The 10393-nt window shown below is 47.9% G+C and overlaps 1 protein-coding gene across 1 annotated transcript in view; it reads right to left on the reverse strand.

Annotated features, from left to right (window-relative positions):
* Positions 1 to 9806, reverse strand: part of RBFOX3 (RNA binding fox-1 homolog 3) — a 473759-nt gene extending 463953 nt beyond the window's left edge. Inside the window, exon 1 of the mRNA XM_060764355.2 lies at positions 9444 to 9806. The gene's annotated coding sequence lies outside the window, so the exon portion shown is untranslated. The remainder of the gene's footprint in view (positions 1 to 9443) is intronic.
* Positions 9807 to 10393: the final 587 nt, after the last annotated feature.

Genomic DNA, 10393 nt, shown 5'->3' on the forward strand with positions numbered 1-10393 from the left:
CTCGTTCTCCTGGGTAGTTGTTATTGTCATTTTTAAGGGATGTGACAAGCATTTGATGCAGGGGTCATTGACTATGCAAGCAACCCTGTTTGAACTGCTGTGAGCACTGAATCAAGGCACGCAAAGCCAACTGCATCGCCTGTCTTGGCTCTGCTCTCACCCCTCCCATCTGCTGCCTAATAAGGCTTCCTCCTCCATCAAGGATTTCTCCCCAAAAATCCACTCCTGGTGTAGAGGAAAAGTTTATTCTGAGTATTGGGGTTAAAGCTTGAAATCTAACCCTTTATCTTCTGCAGGAAAGCACATAATCAAGATATTTTGCCATCTGAGGCAAAGAACACCTCCCATGACCAACACAAAAGCAATGTGGGCTGGCAGTTGAACCTTATTGTGATGCTGGCAGAGGCCCAGCAATCTTCCACTCATTTTGTTACTGCAAAGCAAGCTATGTAATACTCTCCTTCAACATTTTGCTGTTACTCCCCATTCTCTAGCATCAGCTAATTAATTATTCTGCCCAATGACAGGGCCATACCTGCACATTAGAATCATAGAATCATAGAGTTGGAAGAGACCTCATGGGCCATCCAGTCCAACCCCCTGCCAAGAAGCAGGAAAATTGCATTCAAATCACCCCCAACAGATGGCCATCCAGCCTCTGCTTAAAAGCCTCCAAAGAAGGAGCCTCCACCACACTCCAGGGCAGAGAGTTCCACTGCTGAACAGCTCTCACAGTCAGGAAGTTCTTCCTCATGTTCAGGTGGAATCTCCTTTCTTGTAGTTTGAAGCCATTGTTCCGCGTCCTAGTCTCCAGGGCAGCAGAAAACAAGCTTGTTCCCTCCTCCCTATGACTTCCTCTCACATATTTATACATGGCTATCATGCCTCCTCTCAAGCTTCCCTTCTTCAAGTTAAACATGCCCAGCTCTTTAAGCCACTCCTCATAGGGCTTGTTCTCCAGACCCTTGATCATTTTAGTTGCCCTCCTCTGGACACATTTATCAACATCTCCCTTCAATTGTGGTGCCCAGAACTGGACACAGTATTCCACATTACTTTTGCTGAAAACAAATATCAAGAGTGCCTGAGGATGGATTAGGTTTTCCATATAGTTATTCAAGAGCTCACCTGCCTTCGGTGGGTTGTCTATGGTCTGGGGTGACAAAGCACCATGTGGAGTTGGATGGTTGCACCTCTCAAATTTTGTAACCCTCTGATCAACCACCCCACTTGCTAGTCTACAATACCAAAATGACTAGGTACAGGTACTCAAAGCCTTATAACATGTTTCAAGGTGCATCTACACTGTAGAATGAATGCGGTTTGACACCACTTTAATGTCTATGATTCAATGCTGTGGAATCCTGGGAGTTGTAGTCTTACAAGGTCTTTAATATTCTCTGCCAAAGAGTGCTGCTGCCTCACCAAACTACAATTCCCAGGATTCCATAGCATTGAGTCAGTGCAGTTACTGCATTCATTCTTCAAGGTAGATGCACTCTTAGAAAGTCTAGGATAGTGGTTCTCAACCTGGGTCCCCAGATGTTTTTGGCCTACAATTCCCAGAAATCCCAGCCAGTTTACCAGCTGTTAGGATTTCTGGGAGTTGAAGGCCAAAAACATCTGGGGACCCCAGGTTGAGAACCACTGGGCTAGACCATTCAATTAACTCTCTTTCTGTGCAAAATCTGAAAGTAATAGGGTTTAAGAGATGCTGATTTGAGTTAGTTTCAGGTCTCTTTTATCAGAGACAAGTGCTGATGTAATCAGTACTCATTTTGTGGGTACAGTGTGGAGTCTTTTTTCAAACAGATGTGACCTGTGAATGGTTCCAACAGATGGGACCTATGAATGGCCTCCCCCCCCCCCCAACACAGAAATGTGTTGGGGGGGGGGAGTATATGCCTGCATCACCCTTGAATTACTTTCCATGTAGACAGGCTGTCTCCAATAACTTCCAGATCAATAGCTATGTAAACAAGAACCTATTTAGGAGCAGTCCTCGTTTTCATCTCATCATAAGAATAGAGCTCCAATTACCTAGAGGAATCAGCAATTAACACACTGGAATTGCTTCTCAGGGGAGCTAAAATAACTTGATGTTGTACAATTCATATATTTTTAAAGGAAATCCAGTTTACATTGCCATTTTGTGCCCTATGAACACATGTATTTATCAGGACTATGACCATTTGAATCTCATTTTTTCCACCCCTCTTTTCTATTGGATGGGTGAGAAGACTCCAACTACACTGGGATGAAAAGTGACCAATACCATAATGTCATGATCATTCTTTTTATTTCCAGAATAAAACCAGAAATACATTTAATGCAGCCACAAACTCCAGTGACGATGTTTGCAATGGAAATACAGATTTGGAAAACGACAAAAGGAAGCAGCATTGAAGGGGAAATGAATGGGGTGGAGTGAGGTAAACATGCATCCCCTTTCTTGTTAATCTTTCAGTGGAATTTATCTTTCCCTCATGCCACCTTGGAGGACACCAATGGGTCCCTTCTAGGTCGCACAGATAAAAAACCACTCTGAAATGAGTGAATAGAGGCTCCTAGTACCCACAGAGAGGAAAATCTACACGTATACAAGGTCAGGGTAGCTGGCTCTGCTGGTCCTTCACAGCCATAAAAACAATTTCCTGTTTTAATTTTAGCCTCCAAGGAGTCAGCAATGCCAAGGACACCCCTGGCATTCTGTGTTTTATAGTGCCTGGCAGCCAACAGGGATCTAGTTATCGAGTGGGACTTGTATACTCCACAACAGCAAACAATAAAGGTTAAAAATTAAATGGCTCCTCTCCGAAACTGCACCTGAGGCCTGTTCAACTCAGCCAGAAGTACAGGTCCCAGAATAAAAGCGAAATTGCCAACAGTGTCAGCTGTTCAAAATACAATCAATCTTGATCCTGTGTCTTCTTCAGTGCTCACTGACTACCCAATACCCCAATCTGGGGTGTCAAGATGTAGTAACTGGAGCTAAATCCATGTTCAAACATCTTCTAAGATTTCTTTTCCAGTAAAGAGATACAAGCAAGAATAAGATTTCAGCTTCCTGAAGTTAAAAAAAAATTAAACCCCTCCCCTAGTGAAATGCTTTGCTTCTGTATCAAATACTGGACAATTTTGGCTTCCTTCTAGTACTAAGGAAGGAAAATGAAAAAGGTAAAAGGGGTAACCCAACAAGCTTTTAAATGGCCACATCATTGCTGGTGCAAATCATTCCGAGCACAGATATATGAAGAATCTGATTTTCACTTATATTTTGATGCTTTATTTACTTAGACTTTATGTCTTTGATTTCAGCAGAACTTATGTTTAACTATAAGTGTTCCAGCTTGAAACATTTGGCGTCTATTGCTCTGGTATAGCCTGTAATCATAAGTTTTCACAACTTAATTCTCCCGGTAACATCCCTCCAATTTTCAAACAATGCTGGCCTGTTGACACACTAATATCTAACTCATATATGCCCCAATGAAAACACACACGCATATTTATGTAGCAAAAATAATATTGTAACCTGTTGGTGGACAGGAAAAGAGATGTAAAGATGGGCTTAAAACCAACTTTAAAAACTGTGGCATAGACACCGAGAACTGGAAAGCCCTGGCCCTTGAGCGCTCTAACTGGAGGTCAGCTGTGACCAGCAGTGCTTCAGAATTCGAAGAGGCACGAATGGAGGGCAAAAGGGAGAAACATGCCAAGAGGAAGGTATGTCAAGCCAACCCTGACAGAGACTGCCTTCTGTCTGGAAACCAATGTCCTCACTGCAGGAGAACATGTGGATCCAGAATAGGGCTCCACAACTACCTATAGACCCACCACCAAAACACCACATCTGGAGGACCATCATCTTCAAGCTATGAGGGATCACCTAAGTAAGTAAAAGCAATTAAAACATACACAGCATGTAGCAAAAATAATAATACTGGTACCCTTCTTATATAATTGTTGTTAAAGATTACTCAGTGATTATATAAAAACAGCTACAGCATTGTTTACTGTTGAAAAGATTGAGTTAGAAATTATAGCTCAGTTCCATTTTTAAATTTCCTGCAGGGAGGTGTTAACAGCTTGGTTTGACTTGGAAATTTGAAATAAAATATTTGTAAGCTAAGGCTTTCTTTCAGCATTTCCAAACAATTATCAGACCAAGGTCTATCATTTATTGTTCAAGGGGAACAATATTTACAGGTCTCAAGCATGCCTAACAAATACATAAACAGAACTTGTACTAATCCTCATTCATGGTACCTAACAGACACAAAGAAAACAGAGTATGGTCAAGTGTCAATGTCTGTATGAAGAGTGAATAACTGCTGTTCTTGTACAGGAAGGAATCCTCTGGTGCTTATTTCAGTTCAGAGGATTGTACATTTTCTTGTTTGTGCTAAAGATCCAACTTGCAAAATCTTTGTGGATTTGCCAGTATATATTACCTTGCCCCCGGTGGCACAGTGAATTAAAGCACTGAGCTGATGAACTTGCTGACCGAAAGGTCACAGGTTCAAATCTGGGGAGCAGAGCAAGGTCCCGCTGTTAGGCCCAGCTTCTGCCAACCTAGTAGTTCGAAAACATGCAAATGTGAGTAGATCAATAGGTACGACTCCGGCAGGAAGGTAACAGTGCTCCATGCAGTTGTACTGACCAGATGACCTTGGAGGTGTCAACGGACAATGCCGGCCCTTCAGCTTAGAAATGGAGATGAGCACCAACACCCAGAGTCAGACACGATTGGACTTAATGTCAGTGGAAAACCTTTATCTTTACCTTTATTACCTTGCAGGTGGTGGTGGAGGGAATTTCCCCTCATCTCTTCCACTGCATCTAAAGCCTGACAGTTAACGGAGAGCAGTGATGCCTGCCTCCTCTCTCAACTTCAGTGGCACTAATACTCCAATTGCAAGGTCTTAGAAGTATTCCTCTTCCTCTTCCAAACAATAATTGAAACCTTAAAATCATTGTGAAATGCATACCAAATCTGAGAATAGTCTAGACCAGTAGTTCTCAACCTGTGGGTCCCCAGGTGTTTTGGCCTACAACTCCCAGGAATCCTAACAGCTAGTAAACTGGCTGGGATTTCTGGGAGTTGCAGGTCAAAACACCTGGGGAGCCACAGCTTGAGAACCACTGTTCTAGAAATACCCCCATTAACTCTAGAAGCAAGTAACTGAGCTTTCCTAGCCCAATACTGTTCATTTTCCTTGTCTGCAGTCCTTGCCTGAAGATATGTTTCTAGGTGTAACAAAGCAGTAATCACACAGGGGGAGTCTTCTTATGAGAAAGATGTTATGCCCCAAAATAAGGATCCTACCTTTCTTCAGCCCATGCCTGAAGAAATACAGCATCTTAAAACTTCATGGGTCCTCTGTCAGGATGTTATGATTTAATATGCTATGTGCATGAGAACTGTACCCGGACAGAAAATGCTAAATTCCAAAAGCTAGAAGACGCAATGATTCAGGTATACCTCAAAGACAACATGATGCATACAATTTCATTTCATTGTAGGCAGCAACAAAAAAGGATCACAGAAACGCACCTGTTATTTACATACTCATTATAATCCAGCTTTTGATTTTTAATGGAGAAGCTATTTCATTTCCTCCTTCTCTTAAAAAATCTAGTAAACATTCTTAAGCCCTTACTTGGAACAAATCTTTTAGGACAAACACTTGTTTCCAGCATAAATTTAAGCAGAGATGCTTATGTTTATTTTCTGTTTTGTATCTCCTTTGACCCTTCTTCCCATTGTGGAGCCTGCCATACAGATACTTATCTTTCCCTCCCTCCCTGCTGCATAAGGAACTCAAAGGATGGCGAAAAACACTGTAGGTGGGAAGGGAGGGTGATCTCCCTCCTTTTAAATGCACATCTAACTTACAACCTTTCAGCCAAATAGAAGTAAATCCCACTGGGCTAACTGGAGCTTTCCTCTGAGTAGATATGCATAGAGTTAGAGTGTCAGTGTACACTCTCACCCCTTTCTTTCCTTTTAATCAGCCTACTCCATGCAAGTCTTTCCCATTTAAATCCACCTAGAGGGGCTGATTTTAATTAGTGTTAACGGGAATATTACAATAGTTCCTAATTAAGATCTCTGTTAAGAATCCAAAATGCAAAGTTAACAGGAAGGAGAGGGAGGTTGCATACCCCCTCCCCCAAAAGATACAAGCGTTTCACCTTCAGAGATGTAATTATTAATAGGACTATTCAGTTAAACACAAGACTTTAATGGGTATATTCACAAACAAAAAGTTGGCAGGGGTGGGTTTGTGGGAAGATTTGAGACCTGAGATCAGCCGGAATTGTCAACTGCGAAGGACAAACATTGATATGTGCAAGCTATCAGGACACATGCATCTGTTGCCATTATTTAGCCAAGAACTAATTTAGTTATCATCAACACCAGCAAAATACTTTATATAACCCTATCTATTCTTGGTTTTTTTCTATGTGTATGGCCTATTCTATTTATATTTATATTCTATGTGCAGATAAACACAGTTGAAAAGTAGGCTGCTGTGAGTTTTCTGGGCTGTATGGCCATATTCCAGAAGCATTCTCTCCTGATGTTTTCAGACGCATTCTCTCCTGACGTTTTGCCTACACCAATGGCAGGCATCCTCAGAGGTTATAAGGTCTGTTGGAAACTAGGAAAATAGGGTTTATATAACTGTGGGATAATATCAAGGGTGGGAGAAAAAACTCTTATCTGTTTGAGGTAGGTGTTTCAATTGGCCACATTAATTAACATTTAATGGCCTAGCAGTTTCAAAGTCTGGAATTCCACTCTGTCCAGGAATTCCACTCTGGACATTCCACAGATATATAAACCATATTTCAGTAGTTTCCAACAGATATTACATCCTCTGGGGATGCCTGCCATTGGTGTAGGCAAAACATCAGGAGAGAATGCTTCTGAAACATGGCCATACAGCCCAGAAAACACAACAACCCAGTGATTCCAGCCATGAAAGCCTTTGACAATAAGTTGAAAAATAAATGGACTTTTCAGTGGAGTCATAAGCTTTTTGATTGCCTCCTAACAGAGGCCTTCCTTCCTCTCTCTTTCTCTCTCTCTCTCTCACAGGTACCTTTCCTGTGCCTAACAATGAAGTGCCATATATTGCTGCAGGATGCTTGGCAAGCTTCAGCTTGGTTGTCTTTCCCAATGAGGAAGGTATTATTATTATTATTATTATTATTATCAATTAGGCAATAGGGCAGACCACTGCTGTGACTAATTTAGTCCCCTGCTTTCCAAGCTTTACAAAAGTGGTCACCCCAAAATACACCCATCATGCTGAATGCACAGCACTGAGCATGTCCCCTGTATTGATGAAAATGACAGGAAACAGATGCAAATCTACCATGGCTCAAGCACAGTTTGCATAGGTAAGCTCAGTTCTGGCATGGTTAGCATCCCACAAGGGCGGGGGGGGGGGCATTCACAGCTTTTCCTGGGTCACTTCCAGTGCGAGTTCAGGACTGCACCCACTTTCTTGCATAAGGCATATTCCTCTGCCCAAAGCTCAACTGGAACTTGAACCCAGATCCCCTCCCCATCTCTCAGTCTTCTCAGCTGAATAACGCCTGCATCCCTAATACCAAACTCACCAATTCCCAACTGCTCTCAGTATCAGGCCCATTTGACTTCCTTTGAGCCTGCTTCACGTGACGGAAGAGTATCTCTCTCTCCCCCTTCTCTAGCTCCTTAAAGGAGTTGCAAGACAATGCCCAGCCTAAGCCTCCCCTCCTTCCTCTCTCTCTCTCTCTCTCTCTCTCTCTCTCTCTCTCTCTCTCTCTCTCTCTCTCGGCACATTCTGACACACTCCCTTCGAACAAAGCCAAAAGAACAGAGCCTGCCAACGGCTGGATAAAGACCCACTTCTGCACAAGGTGCGGGGAAAGGGAAGGGGGGGGGGGTAGAGAGAGACCAAAAGCAGGGCAGGGACCTGCACAATACAATCATCCCTTTGGAGAGGTGGCTTGGGAAAGTTATCTCCGATTTCCCCGGGAGCGTGTGTGCTCCAGGCGGCTTCCAGAGCGATTTCTGTGGGAAGCCCTGGTTGCGAGCTCCCTGCTGAGGTGCCATAATGTGCCTGCGATAACAGACACAAGGAAGTGGGGAAAGGGGGCGAGGAGGGACCGCGGGGCTGTAAACACCCCCTCCCCTCCCCCCTCTCCCCCTTCAGTCTTCGGCGGCCCAGCCTGGGATGGGGCTGTTGCGGAGCTGAACTCCGGATTGTTATTCTGCGCAGCAACCCAACTTCTCTGCAGAAGAAACAATCAAGAGCGGGGTGTCGCTCGGCGCCGGGCCCCAACTCCTGGCACAGAAAAAGAAAAGCGAGGAGGAGGAGGAGGAAGAAAGGGAAGAGGAAGAGCTGCACGAACGGCCCCGGCTCCTTCCAAAGAAGAAAGTTGAAGCAACGGGTCAGCTGGGGGAATCGCTTGCACCCCCCTCCTCACCCCCAACTCCCGGTTGAAGGGGCCTCGTGGGCCATCCAGTCCGACCCCCTGCCTAGAAGCAGCAGGAACATCGCATTCAAAGCACCCCCGACAGATGGCCATCCAGCCTCTGTTTCAAAGCCTCCAAAGAAGGAGCCTCCACCAAACTCCGGGGCAGAGAGTTCCACTGCTGAACAGCTCTCACAATCAGGAAGTACTTTGGTCCCCCCAACCCTTGGAAAGGCCCCCGAAGTTCCCAATCCTCTGGCGTCACCCTGAGAGGGACGGCACTCCGTAGCTTTGGGTTCCCACGCGCGGAGAAGACACGAGGGGATCGGAAACCTCTCTGGGCGGAGCAAGGGAGGCGGGGAGGGGTCGCCGTTTCCAAGGGGGCGGGCAGGGCCTTCCCCAGCCTGGAAATCACACTGAAAGAGACAAGCGCCCCCATCCGCCGCCGCCGCTCGCCCTTCTCGGGGGGGGGGGGGGGAAGAGGCTTCGCCGAGTGCTTTGAGCGCCTCCCCCGCAAGGAATGAATCATCGCCCGGCGACGGAGCAGCCCCGCACGCGAGAGGGCGGGGGGAGAGGGGAGGGGCTGCCAGGGCCGCCAAGACCCCCTCCCTCCCTCCTCAAAAGGAAGGGAGGGAGGAAGGAAGGAAGGGAGCCTCTCTCGGCTGGCTTTCCCTGCAGCGCGCGCGCGTGTGCCTTCGACCAGGATCTTCCTTTCCACCGAGACGGGGAATTCCCCCCTCCCGGCCCGCTCGAGCCCTGCGCGTGCCTGTCGCCCCCTCCCCGAAGAGAGAGAGAAAGAGAGAGGGAAAGCCAAGCACAACCCCCTCCCTTCCCCAGATGTAGACATACACAGCGTCCCCGCAAAGCCCCCCCCCCCAACGAAGGAAGGAGGGAGGGAGGGAGGGCGGGATGGAGGAACGAGCCCCTCCGGCAGCCCCTTGGCCAGGCAGCCCTGTCGGGTGACTCACGCTCTCAGTCGCCCCCGCGGCAGGGCCAGGCGGACGGAGGAGCCCCGGGTCCCTTCGCTCCCAGCGGCATCCCCGGGGCAGCCCAGGAGGAGCAGCAGCAGCAGCAAGAGGAGGAGGAGGAGGAGCAGGAAGACCCGGCTCCGGCTCCGGCTCCGGCTTGGCAGGCAGGCAAGGCAAGGCAAGGCAGGCAGAGCACGCGGCTGCGCCCCAGCCGCCTGTAGCCCCGAGCGAGCGAGCGAGGCAGTGAGCGAGTCGGAGAAGGAAGGGAGGCAGGAAGGAAGGGAGGAAGGAAAGCAGGCAGGAAGGCGGGAGCGCGCGAACCCGCCCCCGTCGCGGGGGAGGGGAGCCCCGAAGAGGAGGCCACGTGCGGCAGCCCCTGCGCCCGCCCCCCGCCCCGCCCCGCCCCCGGGACCCCAAAGGGCGCCCACCCAGCCCCTCGCCCTCTCCTCCAGCACCCCTCCTCTCAACCCCCGTCCCCGTCCCCCCAAACGGAGGTTCTCGCTCAAGTTGCAGGCCAGAAGGGGAAAGCCTTCCCGGAGCCACGTGGGAGAACAAGTGGGACTGCGCTCCACTCCACGCAGCTCCATGGGGCTCCCCTCCCTGCTCCCACTTGGGACACACCGGGTCCCGCGCGGCCCCTCCGCAGGCAAGGCCTCTCTCTCTCTCTCTCTCTCTCTCTCTCTGCGGGAGCCCTCCTTCCACCTGACTGGACAGCCCTCCTTGCCCCTCTTTCCCACCTGGGCTCCTAGAGTCGGAAGAGACCCCCAAAGGCCACACAGTCCGACCCCATTCTGCCATGCAGGAAGGCACAATCCATGCCCTCCCCACAGACGGCCATCCGCCCCCTGATTCAAAACTTCCAGAGAAAGAGACTCCACCTCATTCGGAGGCAGCGGCGTATTCCACTGCTGGACAGCTCTCACCTTCAGGAAATTCTTCCTCGTGGCATC

The sequence above is a fragment of the Anolis sagrei genome, chromosome 2, assembly GCF_037176765.1.
Source record: "Anolis sagrei isolate rAnoSag1 chromosome 2, rAnoSag1.mat, whole genome shotgun sequence".
Lineage (NCBI taxonomy): Eukaryota > Metazoa > Chordata > Lepidosauria > Squamata > Dactyloidae > Anolis > Anolis sagrei.